The following is a 14,751-nucleotide window of genomic DNA, read 5'->3' on the forward strand; positions in this document are numbered from 1 at the left end:
GGCGTTTTCGAGATATCGACCAAAATGTGGACCAGGGTGATCCAGAACATCATCTGTCGGGTACCGCTAATTTATTTATATATGTAGTACCACGAACAGTATTCCTTCCAAGATTCGAAGGGCTTTTGATTTCGCCCTGCAAAACTTTTTCATTTTCTTCTACTTAATATGGTAGGTGTCACACCCATTTTACCAAGTTTTTTTCTAAAGTTATATTTTGCGTCAATAGACCAATACAATTGCCATGTTTCATCCCTATTTTCGTATTTGGTATATAATTATGACATTTTTTTCATTTTTCGTAATTTTCGATATCGAAAAAGTGGGCGTGGTCATAGTCGCATTTCGGCCATTTTTTACACCAATACAAAGTGAGTTCAGATAAGTACGTCAACTGAGTTTAGTAAAGATATATCGATTTTTGCTCAAGTTATCGTGTTAACGGCCGAGCGGAAGGACAGACGGTCGACTGTGTATAAAAACTGGGCGTGGCTTCAACCGATTTCCCCCTCTTTCACAGAAAATAGTTATGGTCCTAGAATCTAAGCCTCTACCATATTTCACAAGGATTGGTAAATTTTTGTTCGACTTATGGCATTAAAAGTATCCTAAACAAATTAAACGAAAAAGGGCGGAGCCACGCCCATTTTGAAATTTTCTTTTATTTTTGAATTTTGTTGCACCATATCATTGCTGGAGTGGAATGTTGACATAATTTACTTATATACTGTAAAGATATTAACTTTTCTTTTCAAATTTGAATTAAAAAAAAATTTTTTTTTAAAAGTGGGCGTGGTCGTTCTCCGATTTCGCTAATTTTTATTAAACAGGCATATAGTAATAAGTGTAACGTTCCTGACAAATTTCATCATGATATCTTCAACGACTGCCAAATTACAGCTTGCAAAACTTCTAAATTACCTTCTTTTAAAAGTGGGCGGTGCCACGCCCATTGTCCAAAATTTTACTAGTTTTCTATTCTGCGTTATAAGTTCAACTCACCTACCAAGTTTCATCGCTTAATCCGTATTTGGTGAGGAATTATCGCACTTTTTCGATTTTTCGAAATTTTCGATATCGAAAAAGTGGGCGTGGTTATTGTCCGATATCGTTCATTTTAAATAGCGATCTGAGATGAGTGCCCAGGAACCTACATACCAAATTTCATCAAGATACCTCAAAATTTACTCAAGTTATCGTGTTAACGGACAGACGGACGGACGGACATGGCTCAATCGAATTTTTTTTCGATACTGATGATTTTGATATATGGAAGTCTATATCTATCTTGATTCCTTTATACCTGTACAACTAACCGTTATCCAATCAAAGTTAATATACTCTGTGAGCTCTGCTCAACTGAGTATAAAAATAACGCAACGTTCATTCCATATCGGGCGTTAAAACGTACGCCGGATAAAGCTGGTACTTCTATAGAAGCCGCATAGTAGTCAATACATTTTTCGAATATGCGGAAGAAGAACAGACCCTTAATTTCATAAGAAATTAACGCCTCACTAATACTTAACACAAGATGTTGATTATGTGAGCCCACTTAACTTCGAGCAGTGTTCCAACTCTTGTTTTATGGCAGTATACAATAGATCACATTATTAGTTAGAAAACAAATGGAAGTTAATTAGTGGGGTACGTGTACTTTTCCGTATTTAATCATTAAATATGCGGTCATGGTATCAATTCCATGTTTCAACTGTGAAAATACATATACGTATTAGGGTGGTTCAAAATTCTAAAGTTTCTTTTTAGAGGCCTATCGACACTCCAATTATTGTACATATAACAAAAGAATAATCTATGCAAAATTTAAGAACTGTATAATTTAGGGAAGGCAATTCTGTAATACTTTGATTTGGAAAGTTTTTGTTGTTTTCAGGATTCAGAAGTTAAACATTCTAAGATTTTTTCAGTATAAAATTACTGAATTGCAAAATTGTTATAAAGCTTAAAATATAAAGTTTGGAGCAAAACTCTTGTTACGAATAAATATACGAAGGGTTCGATTGAAAAACTATAAAAAGTGCATTCACTGTGGCTACTTTTAAAGAAAAATATGAAAGAATAAGAAAGAACTGAGATAAAATCGATCGCTACATCTCAAGACAAAGAGTACATTAAAAAGCAAGAAATAGCACTAGAAAAATTTGAAAAGAAGAGAAGCAAAGAGATAGATAGATACTAAAAGATGATGGTAAATTGGCAGACTTTGCTAGTGGTGAAACAATGCTGTTGTCTACAAAGTTTTTCAAACAAAAACACAAGTAAATGGGAACAGGGCCAGAGTTCAAAAGGGGCTAGAACTGTTTTTAATAAAATCAATGTGGTCAATAACATCGCCGAAATAGTTATTAAACTTACTCAAGATATTAACAAAGTCATAATAAATGATGAGGAGGAAAAATAGTTCTTGCTGCAGATTGTAGAGGCTAATCGAAAACGAATTCCGACTGAACCAACAGAAAAGGCCGTTTAGAAAGCCTACAGAAACCGTATACTTCCAAATGCAAAATATAAACATTTCATTTTGATAATTTGTATTCCTTATAAAATGCACTTATTTCTAAAAAGATTCTTAAATCAAAATAACCAAATAAATTAAGTTTCTTGTATACTAACTGTGCTATTATTTTGTTTTTTTTTTTCAGATATTATGAAAAAAATTTACGTCTCCCTTTTTTAAACAGCATTGAGCACTGCCTTCTAAACGACCCATGATTTTGCAATTTTGTTTTTACTATAATATTTTGAAACACCCTAGGACATATAAACGTATAAGCAATTAAAAGAAATATTTCCTTTGAAACAGAATAGCAAACAATTCAGCAAATAATATACTTAATTATCTTGACTTTGTTATAAGCTAGAACGAAAGCTGTTTGTTCACCTGGTTTTGAAAATTTCTGAAACCATAAAAAAGGTATAAATAGTGCGCACAAGAGTTTTCTTGCTTTAAGCACTTTATAAATAACAATCGGCGAAAGAAGTCACAAACTGTAATGAATTTGCGGAATTATTTCGAGCTCCTGTTTGTCCTTTTGAGCGGTGTCAACATGCAGCCTCGTATTCTTAAAGCCCATATATTGTATCATTACATTATACTTTGAAATATTTTTGCGCTGGTTTTTTGGTTAATATGGAAAAAGTGATTACAGGTGCGCATTGCATTACACCAACTAAACTTTGACATCAGACAATGGGCGCCTGTAATCACTTTATCCATATTAACCAAAAAACCAGCGCAAAAATATTTCAAAGTATAATGTAATGATACAATATATGGGCTTTAAGAATACGAGGCTGCGAATTGACACCGCTCAAAAGGACAAACAGGAGCTCGAAATAATTCCGTAAGTTCATTGCAGTTTTGTGATTTCTTCCCCTGATTGTTAATTACAAAGTTTTTAAAACAACAAAACTCCTCTGGACATTACTTATACCTTTAACGAAGTCAATATAATTAAGTATATTATTTGCTAAATTGTTTGTTATTCTGTTTCAAAGGAAATATTTCTTTTAGTTGCTTATATGTTTATATTTCCTAGGGTGTTTCAAAATATTATAGTAAAAACAAAATGGCAAAATCATTGGTCATTTAGAAGGCTGAGCACTGCTGTTTAAAAAATGGAACGTAAATTTTTCTACAACTTCTGAGAAAAAAAAAATTGGAAAATTAGTATACAAAAACCTTAATTTTTTTGGTTATTTTATGTTAAGGCTCTTTTTAAAAATAAGGACATTCTATAGGGAATACAAATTATCAAAATGAAATCTCTATATTTTGCCTTTGGAAGTATAAAATTTCTGTAGGCTTTCTAAAACGGCCTTTTTATTGGTTCAGTCGGAACTTGTGTTTGATTAGCCTCTACAATCTGCAGCAATAACTGTTCTTCCTCCTCATCATTTGTTATGACTTTTTTAAAATCTTGAATAAGTTTAATAACTCTTTCGGCGATGTTATTGACCACTTCGATTTTATTAACTACAGTTCTATCCTCTCTTTTAAATGTGGTTCCTGTTCCCATTAACTTGGGTGTTTGCTGGATAAACTTTGCTTAATGTTTATCTCAGTAAACAACAGCATTGTCAATTCACATTCATCACTGAGTATATTAGCATTTCTTCCAACCATTCTTACGATGCAGGGACGGACATCTTATTAGAAAAGTTCGCTTTGTTTAGGTAGCTTGCTTTCTTGGAAAAACAGTGACAATAACTCCAATACGCTTAGAGCAGGGTAGGCAGAAAGGGACCTCGAGAACCTGGAAGTAGCATCAAATGACGATCTTATACACGTAGAGGCGGCGGTGCTGGTAGCGTACAAACAGTTCAACGATGCTGCTAGCCATACAAGTATCCATAAGACGCTGCCAGCAGAGGAGGTGGAAACGGACTTCCAGAGCCTGAAATCAACGGTTAAAATCCTTTGTGAGAGCGCAGTGGCTGAAAATATGAAGAAACTCAAACAGCTCAATGGCGCTGCGATTCTTACAGATTAACCTACAACACAGTGAAGTGGCGCCGAGCGAGCTTAACCTGACTAGTGATAGAACGATACGAGTACTGAGTGAGTAGTATCGATACTTTTCCAAAAAATACTCGAGTATTTCGTACTCGATGCTTTTTTCCAAGTACTGAGTAAAGTATCGATACATTACTTCGATACTTTTCCCCAATACTTTACCAAGTGCCGATGGTCTATATGTTTAAGATCAACATAATTCAGTCCATTTACACCATAATTTGAGCATAAATTGAGGTCGCCGACGATGCGGTAAAAGCATTTAACTTAAACCGACTTTTTGATAATGGTGGAGTGGGAGACTATTTCTGCATATGGTGGTAAAAGAAAAGAGTGTGTCTATTTTCCAGAATCACAAAAATGAAAATCTGCTATAAAGAAATAAATGTAAGGCCCGATAACCTCGAACAGTTTTACGGCCGAGCTTCTTTTCCAATTTTCGTCGTGCTCCTTTTTAATTTTTCATACAAATTGGCGGGACGGAACGTACTTGTTTTATGCCGAATCCGAAACGCATCTGCAAGGCAGACGAGTTTTCACTGAGAAGCTTTCCATGGCAGAGGGTGTCGACCCCGATTAGAAAAACTTTCTTCTAATTGAAAAACTTGTTTCTAAAATTTTGATGTTGCATTGCTCGGTGCGTGAACCCAGGATAATTGGTGTGGTAGGCGGAGCACGCTACCATCAAACCACGGCAGAAAAGCTGCTAGCTCCATATAATTTCTACTACTGTGAAATTTTGGTGAATCGAGTTAGCAGCATTTAAAGCAAAGCCGGCCAAAAGTCGCACATTGTGCAATTTGAGTTCGTATTTTCACACCGACACTAACGATGTGTGATCACGATAGTTTGCTTTCACTTGTCACTCACTAAAATCAACAGTGAATGCAAAAGGAAAAGTCCATACTACTTTTTGGGCACATAATAAAAACAATATGCTGCAATGTTAAAGTGGCTTTTAATACGTTTTAGTTAGTATTATTAAGTTCCTTTGAACATACATATTAATATTGACAATTTAAATATTAATTATTAATAATTAATAATAATTAATTAATTATTAATAAATATTTAGAATTTAATATAAATATATTTTTATACGTTCTACTTAGTTTTATTAATTTACATAAATTTGTTTTTATTGAATAACTTTATGTTTTGAAAATATATATTTCTATCTTCACATTTACTTTGTTTTATAGTTCTTTCTTAATGAAAAAGTGAATTCTTTTAAGTAAATTTTGCATTGAATAAACACGATACCTTCTTTTATAAAAAAGTTTATTCTGACTAGCTCGAACTCCGCGTTCTTAGTTATACGAATATAAGTTAATATAGTCAGGATTAGCTTGAAATCAAATAACCAAAGTCCTTTTTAATTTCAAACTTCACAGTCCACATTTTCTTTAAGCACACTGTGGGGAGTTGTCACTCAATTTTTACACACACTTATGCAATTGTTTTATTATTTGTGTGGCCGGCTCTGATTTACAGCATCGTCGATATTAGTATTGAAAATGGTCAAAATCAGATTTTATTCACGCCTTCTTTCAAAAATGAGAAAAAGAAGAAATACTGCTGAGGCACATTAAGCAGAAGAAAATTCAATAGATTTGCAAACCGTTAAAAGAAGTCAATGGTATCACTTTGCAATATGGCAGAAATATGGTCCTTGGTATTATATATAGATCCGATCAAAAGAGGATAAAGACCGAGGTAGAGATAGACTTATCAAAATCTTTTAATACAGTGAACCACGGCACGTTACTGCAAGACTTGTTAGGGTCACATCTACCACCTAGTCTCAAGAGGTGCACCGAAAATTATCTGTCTGATCGGCAGACATCGGTGCAGCTCAATAACGTAGCATCTAAGCCCAGACGAGGTGGCATTCTATTTCTGCCTTTATCTACCTTCTACATATCGGACTTCCCTTCGCCACCAGAAGGAGTTACCATTGTTCGCTACGCCGATGACTGCACAATAATGGCTACAGGTCACGGCCCACCCATCGATGAGCTATGTATTTCTCCAGTTTTTTTCCCTGTGACATTGCCACCGGCCAAATCTAAGTTGGCCTTATTTACAATATACACAAAACAAATGTGACCCATATTGGACATAAACGTAATTTATCCTAGCATCCTGCTACATGGCACATAACGCGGCCGCCCACCAGAAGAGTTTCAAAGGCTTGTGGATCAAGAAAAGTGCAGAGGACGGGTTATCATAGGCACACATACAAATGCGCTTCACAGCATATGGGGAGAAGACAGTATTAAAACAAAAACATGTGAGCCTTAGTTTAGTTCGCCGTGCTTCCGGCCGTACCATTCTAGTATATTTCGAACTAACATGAATGTCAAGCGCCCTTTCCTCGATTCTTCACACGAATGTGTACTGGGGTTTCAGGGGGGATATGTTGTGTGAACTACAAACATACGGGTGTATATACAAAACAAGTAGATCCCGTTCTGCCTATTTATAGGAAAAATTAAAAGGAGCACGACGCAAATTTGAAGGGAAACTCGGCCTTAAATCTCTTCGGAGGTTATCACGCCTTACATTTATTTATATTATTTTTTATATGTCAAACTACTGTTAAGAGATGAACCCGCTAGATTAATTTTTTATAATTTATAAAAAACTTGAACCGATGTTCTTCAGTTTGGTAGCCGAGCACGGTATAACCTATTTACTTATGGCAAGTGAAATGTCAATTCAATTTTGAAATTGGTGAAGTTAATGCCATTCTCATCTTCAACAAAGAGCAGGAAGATTTTTCATCGAAAAATTTAAGAATTATACTAGTTGCAGAACTGGACCGCTCTGGAACAATATTGTTACGAATATTAGCAAAACTAAGTAGTGCTGCCATTTCCAGGCCGATGCTAAGCAGTGACGTGAATTCACATCAATAATTCAATCATTATGTATCTACATAAACGAATCAATAATTGCGTCTACACATATGTACACATTCCGACGAGCACCATTTACATACAAGGCAGCGAGAGATGAGATGTCACACACAGATGAATTTACTTATACGCTTATGTGTGTGCGGGAGACTGTAAACTACAAACTCACATATGTACATCTGAGTAGCGCTAAAAAGTAGACAATTGTAAACAAGTAGAAACTATATGAGAACTATACACACACGAATATAGTTGGTAAGTTCTGGAAATGGAAGAGCCTAGAAGTATGCAGCGTATACTATAAAAGCGGGGCAGGCGAGTAAGAAGTAATTCAGTTTGAGTTGAGCTATCAATCAGTTTGATTAAGCACGCGATCTGGCGGCCAATAGTAGAGTTTCATTTGAGTTATCAATCAGTTTGGTTATTAAGCCAGCGAGTAGCAAAGTATAAGTGTTATTGTGAAGTACTTTAATAAAGGCCATTTTTCCATTATTCAATATTGGAGTTATTTATTCAACAGTTTAGTGATTCGAACTTAGCAGAGGATTGCAAATAAGAGGATTTGCATCAAAATTTGTTACAATATTATATAAAAGCGTGCAATTACTGGCATATGCTGATGACATTGATATCATCGACCTAAATACCCGCGCCGCTAGTTCTGCTTACCCTAAACTGGAAAAAGAAGCGGCAAAGATGGGTTTGATGGTGAATGAGGACAAAACGAAGTACCTGCTGTCATTGAGCAAAGAGTCAGCGCATACGCGCCTTGGCAACCGCGATACGGTTGGCAGCCATAATTTCGAAATAGTAAAATTCTTCGCTAATTTGGGAACCAGCATCAACACTAGCTACAACATCAGCTCTGAAATCCAGCGAAGAATCACAATTGCCTATAAATGCTACTTTGGATTAAATAGACAATTGAAAAGTAAAGTCCTCTCTCGGCAAACGAAAATCATACTTTACAAGTCACTTATCGTACCCGTCCTGCTATATGGTGCAGAAGCATGGACCATGACAACATCAGATGGAGCGGTTCTGGAAGTAAAAGAGAAAAAAGTTCTTCGAACGATTTATTGACCTCTACGCGTTGGCGATGACGAGCACCGAAGAAAACTTAACGATGAGCTGTACGAGATCCATGCAGACACCAACGTAGTCCAGCGAATTAAAACTCAGCGGCTGCGCTGGCTAGGCCATGTTATGCGATTGAAAATGATGCTCGGGCCAAGAAAGTGTTTCTATCGGAACCCGAAACGGCACCGAAAGAGAGTGTATCACCTACAAAGATCTCTTACTCCACCCAAAGTTGATGTGTATTGTGATTTCAGCATGCCACGAGCCAAACGACTAATCCACCAGATTTAAACGTACCGGATTCGTTTCTATGGTTTTTTTGAAGTCACCGGTTGGCATTAATATGCCTTATAATTGTGAAGTTCTTAGAATGACTATTCAACACTAATAAAACCTGACCGCAAAATTCTGGCAAGAGTTATGGGAAATTCCATAAATCGAGCCCGCATGGTCAACAACTTTGGCAGCGACCACTTGGCCGCTATCATTTTCCCGATATGATGTATTCAATTAAAAAACTATTTCATAAGATCCAAAGGTAATTATCAAAGAAAAACAAGCACCTTGTTTTATTAAAAACTAACCACTTTCTGTTGTTGTTAACAAACCTGTAAAAAAAAATACCAGTACAAGTACAAGTACCAGTACCTCAGTACTTCGAAAAATGAGTACGAGTATAAGTATCGAATTACGTACTTGAATTATTGAAGTACAAGTAAAGTACTTGTAAGTACTTTCGAAGTACTTTGAAAAGTTTTAAAGCGGATCAACTAATATCTTTTAACCACCAGCTCACCTACTGATCGAAACGGTATTTTGCACAAATATGAGATCCTTTATGATAAAGGAATCGTTCGCCAATTTAGTCATTAATTTTGAACGTCTTGTCATCTTTAGCGAAGTTCATTTCAACACTTGTTGTTCCCCTTCCACATTTCAGAGTCGTGAAGCTCATCACTCTGTCATCAAGTCTCTTCCCACCTAATTAAATTGTTGTACGGTTGAGTGTTTAAGCCCCGCATACTTTACCGGGTGTTTTATACGCAGGTGCTTCAAAAATTCGACGATTTTTTTTGTATTTTAGGCATGTATCACAAGATACGCATTGTCACATGAGCTTATCACCAATAAAAAAAAAACACCAGGTATTAATACCTTATTCTTTACCTTTGTATGCATTTATTAAAATGATATCTTTATTAACCTTCAATTTTTTAAAATTGATTATCTATTAGAAGAAATAGGCCATGATCAACCAGCCCCTTACGATCACCTAACTTTGAAAAATGGTTGAAAAAAAGTTTTACAGATATCTTAGTGATACGCCAACAGATTTCAATATTGTTCAGAGTTATCCTCTTATGAAGGACCTATCACTCAAAATGAATACGCCCTTAGCTTCCTCCGTCCCAGTAGAGCGTTTACTTTCCTTAACAGGCATTGCTTATAGTCCTAGAAGGCAATCAATGACTGACTTTTCGTTTGAAAAGCTAGTACCAATGTAGGCAAAAACAAAACTGCTTTAATATTGTTAGCTGTTGTACAATTTATACAACTAATTTAATATGTTGTTTTACTTCTTGTTGCTTTCTAATACGATTTTTACTCATATTCAATAAAAATTTTATAACAGATGTTGTACATTTTGATTTTCCACTTATACATCAAACTGCCATATTTTATCAGAAAAAGTACTTTCGTGTACTTGCAAGTATTTCGTAATTATATCTACTTGTACTTTCGGATTGGAAGTACAAGTACTGTAGTACTTATACTTTGTACTTAGATTTGAAGTACTTGCGTACTTGTATTTATTTGGTACTAGTACAAATATGCACTCAGTACTTTACAGGTCTGGTTGTTAAAGCGATAAGGACACTACCCGAAGGCTTTGTGGATTGTTATCGTTGTTGATGATCCTATGCTGGCAATCCGGTAAGAGCTTGGGGTCGCCAAATCATTGCCCGCTAAAAATATAAATTATACTTTCATATTTGTAAGAGGATTTGCCTCGCGGAGATGAGGTTGACTATTGGATTGCGGTAGGTATGAATTGCGCTTATCAGCCCCTTGAATCCTAACCAATTACTCGCAAGCGTATGCGTACCACCTGAAAACACGAGCACCGGTGCCTATATGCAAACTTATATAATCGGGTTGATGAACTACAGCAAAAATATCGGGTGATTACTTTTTCCCCCCTTGTATGTACTGAGATCTTTTCGACTCAGGTCGCTCCATTGGTTCAAATATAATCTAATATATAAAATTCTTCTGTCACGGTTTTTGAGGCTTAACTCCTCCGAAACGGCTGAACCTCGTGAAATTTTGTGAGCATATTGGGTAGGTCTGAGAATCGGCCAACGTCTACCTTTTTTTCGCTACGTGCCTAGGGTCTTGAGGTCAAAACGTGGACCCGGGTACCCCTAGAATGTGTTTAAACAATATGGATAACAAATGAAAGCTGTTGATGAGTGCTTTAGTAGAGGGTAATTTTCATACCACTGGGTGACTAGGGTCTCGGGATATAGGCCAAAATGTGGACCGCGAACGCCCAGATAGTGCTTTTACATTATGGGTATCGAAGTGAAGATGTTGATGTGTGCTTTAGTACAGAGTAAATTTTATTCCGCTGGGTGACTAGGGTCTAGAGATATAGGTCAAAACGTGGACCCGGATACACCTAGAATATGTTTTTAGATTATGAGTATCTAATTGAAGCTGTTGCTGTATGCTTTAGTACAGAGTAAGTTTTACACCGCTGGGTGATTGGGGTCTCGAGATATAGACCAAAATATGGGGCCGGATGCACCTAGAATGTGCTTTTACATTATGGGTATCAAATTGAAGCTGTTGATGTGTGATATAGTACAGAGTAAGTTTTACACCGTTGGGTGACTAGGGTCTCGGGATATAAGCCAATACGTTCACACATACGTCCTATTCGATTTGCCTGAAATTTGGTATATAAATTTGCCTATAATAGTATTTACGTTGCTTTTTTCCGGGAAGTAGACCAGAGACGGACTGGGACTGGGACTGAGACTGAGACTCGGAGTGGGACTGGGACTGGAGCTCGGAATGGGACTGGAACATACATGCCACCCTCTGGGACTGGCAATAAGATATGAAGAAGAATGAGAAAAACTTGAGAGAAGAGAAAAGAGAGAAGGAGAAGAAGACTGAGAAAGAGATAGAATGAGACAAAGATGGAGATAGATGAAGCGAAAAATACGGAGGGAGGAGTGAATACAAAGATTAGGAAAAAGTGTAGAGGGGCGAGGGCAGAGTTAGACGGATAAAGCTTATTAAAATGTATGCAGATATAAAAGATAAATTTAGGGCGGAACAATGGCTGCCAGGTCTGCTAGTATAATTATAATTTTTATTGCACATATAAAATCAGGCTTGCATAGGTTTTATAATAAGACACAGTCTGACTTTAAATTCCTTTATTAATTTTTTTAGTCACCTATGTATTTCAAAACTTTATTTATGAACGAACTAGTAATAGATAACCATCTCAAATTCATTTTCAGTTCCTGCGTTAAAGTTACGGGACAAGTAACATAAAAATATTTTGGAAAGTTTTCCTAAACGGGATGACTTGCCGGCTGTGTTTCGGCCGGTAAAGAAAGTGTATATCAACCATGGATATATTATCTACAAACATTCATTTGCCAGATGTCCTTTCTCAGGTGTCTTTTGGAATCGGCATAAAACACTTGGCTTCGGACTGTGTGTAGGAAAGATATATATAGCAGTATACCCAAAAACGGAAGTATATCTGGGTCCACGCCCCGTGCAAAAGCAACATCAAAATTTTAGAAAGAAATTTTTTTCAATTACAAACAAAAATTTTCTAACGGGGTCGCCCCTCGACAATGTTTGACAAGCACTCCGAGTGTACTTTTGCCAAGAAAAGCTCCCAGTGAAAACTCGTCTTCATTACAGATGCCATTCGGTGTCGGCATAAAACAAGTAGGTCCCGTTCCGCCAATTTGTAAAAAAAAAATTTTAAAGGAGCACGACGCAAATTGGAAGAGAGCTAGGCCAATTTGGAGGTTATCGCGCTTTAAATTTATTTATTTATACAGCAAGAAATATACATATGATAAATGTTTTAAATCGATTTTTTGAAACGATAAAAAGTATATTTACTTTTTCCAATTTTTCAAATAAAGAGAAAATCCATTTTTCTTAAAAATATTACAAAAATTCATCTATTACAGTTTGGTTTTTTTTATCATGTATGGTATAGGTAACGTTAATTATTTATTATTTTTACCTTAGGGGTAAGGTTTATTCCTTGCATAAATATTGTATTACCTTATTTTAAGGTTTATCTGTCAAGAGTAAAACCAGTATTCCTTATTGCATACAATCGCTTATGCCAATTTTTGTTGGGTACAGAAATTGACCCTGAAGAGGACGCAGCACATAAAGGAATATAAGTGAACCATAAAATAAGTAAACAAAACTGGGTTGCTGATGGGCGCACACTGGAATGCTTAAGAACAACATAAAGTGAAAGAATGTTTAATGGAGTGACATGGAAGCGTATAGTAGGATAGGAATAAATGTTGGTTTTTATGTGTAAGTGTGCATGAATGGCACAAACACAGATTATATGCACATATGAACCAACAAGTCTCACTCCCCCCCTTCCCAGCACACACTGCAAGAATCAATGAAGAATAGTTGAAAAATATTTAAGTTCATTCAAAGAAAAGCAAAAATGAAGTAGAAAATTTAATGAATGGGCGACTAGGTTGCCTAGACAGTGAATGCGATAATGCGTTTTTGTCTATTTGTGTGAGTGTGAGTTTTGTGTCAATTTGAGTATGTTTGTAGATATGTATGTACATGGTATGTCTACATATGTGGTCATTAAGGTAGAAAATTATGAACCTGCAACCAACAACATTGACAGTTGTAGCTACATAAAAACGACATTAACAAGTAAGGAAGGCTAAGTTCGGATGTAACCGAATATTACATACTCAGCTGAGAGCTTTAGAGACAAAATAAGGGAAAATCACCATTTAGCAAAATGAACCTAGGGTAACCCTGGAATGTGTTTCTATGACATGGGTATCAAATGAAAGGTATTAAAGAGTATTTTAAAAGGGAGTGGGCCATAGTTCTATAGGTGGATGCCATTTCGGGAAATCGCCATAAATGTGGACCAGAGGTCACTCTAGAATGTGCTTGTACGACACGGCTATCAAATGAAAGGTGTTAATGAGTATTTTAAAAGGGAGTGGGACTTAGTTCTACAGGTGGACGACTTTTCGAGATATCGCCATAAGGGTGGACCAGGGGTGACTCTAAAATGTGTTTGTACGATATGGGTGTCAAATTAAAGGTATTAATGTGGGTTTTAAAAGGGAGTGGCCCTTAGTTGTATATGTGAAGGCGTTTTCGAGATATCGATGAAAATGTAGACCAGGGTGACCCGGAACATCATCTGTCGGGTACCGCTAATTTATTTATATATATAATACCACGAAGAGTAGTCCTTCCAAGATTCCAAGGGCTTTTGATTTCGCCCTACAGAACTTTTTCATTTTCTTCTACTTAATATGGTAGGTGTCACACCCATTTTACAAAGTTTTTTCTAAAGTTATATTTTGCGTCAATAAACCAATCCAATTACCATGTTTCATCTCTTTTTTCAAATTTGATATAGAATTATGGCATTTTTTTAATTTTTCGTAATTTTCAGTATCGGAAAAGTGGGCGTGGTCATATTCGGATTTCGGCCATTTTTTATACCAAGATAAAGTGAGTTCAGGTAGGTACGTGAACTAAGTTTAGTAAAGATATATCGGTTTTTGCTCAAGTTATCGTGTTAACGGCCGAGCGGAAGGACAGAAGGTCGACTGTGTATAAAATCTGGGCGTGGCTTCAACCAATTTCGCCCATTTTCAAAGAAACCAGTTATTGTCATAGAATCTATGCCCCTATCAAATTTCACAAGGATTGGTAAATTTTTGTTCGACTTATGGCTTTAAAAGTATTCTAACGAATTAAATGAAAAAGGGCGGAGTTACGCCCATTTTAAAATTTTCTTTTATCTTTGTATTGTGTTGCACCATATCATTACTGGAGTTGAATGTTGACATAATTTAATTATATACTGTAAAAATATTCAATTTTTTGTTAAAATTTGACTTAATTTTATTTTTTTTTTAAATGGGCGTGTTCGTC

At 36.0% G+C, this 14,751-nt stretch overlaps 1 protein-coding gene across 25 annotated transcripts in view; it reads right to left on the reverse strand.

The window, feature by feature from the left end:
• The window catches only part of ASPP (Ankyrin-repeat, SH3-domain, and Proline-rich-region containing Protein), a 504,012-nt gene that overhangs the window by 190,638 nt on the left and 298,623 nt on the right, over positions 1–14,751 (reverse strand). The gene's annotated exons all lie outside the window — the stretch shown is intronic.

This window comes from Eurosta solidaginis, chromosome 3, assembly GCF_040869045.1.
Source record: "Eurosta solidaginis isolate ZX-2024a chromosome 3, ASM4086904v1, whole genome shotgun sequence".
NCBI classification, from domain to species: domain Eukaryota; kingdom Metazoa; phylum Arthropoda; class Insecta; order Diptera; family Tephritidae; genus Eurosta; species Eurosta solidaginis.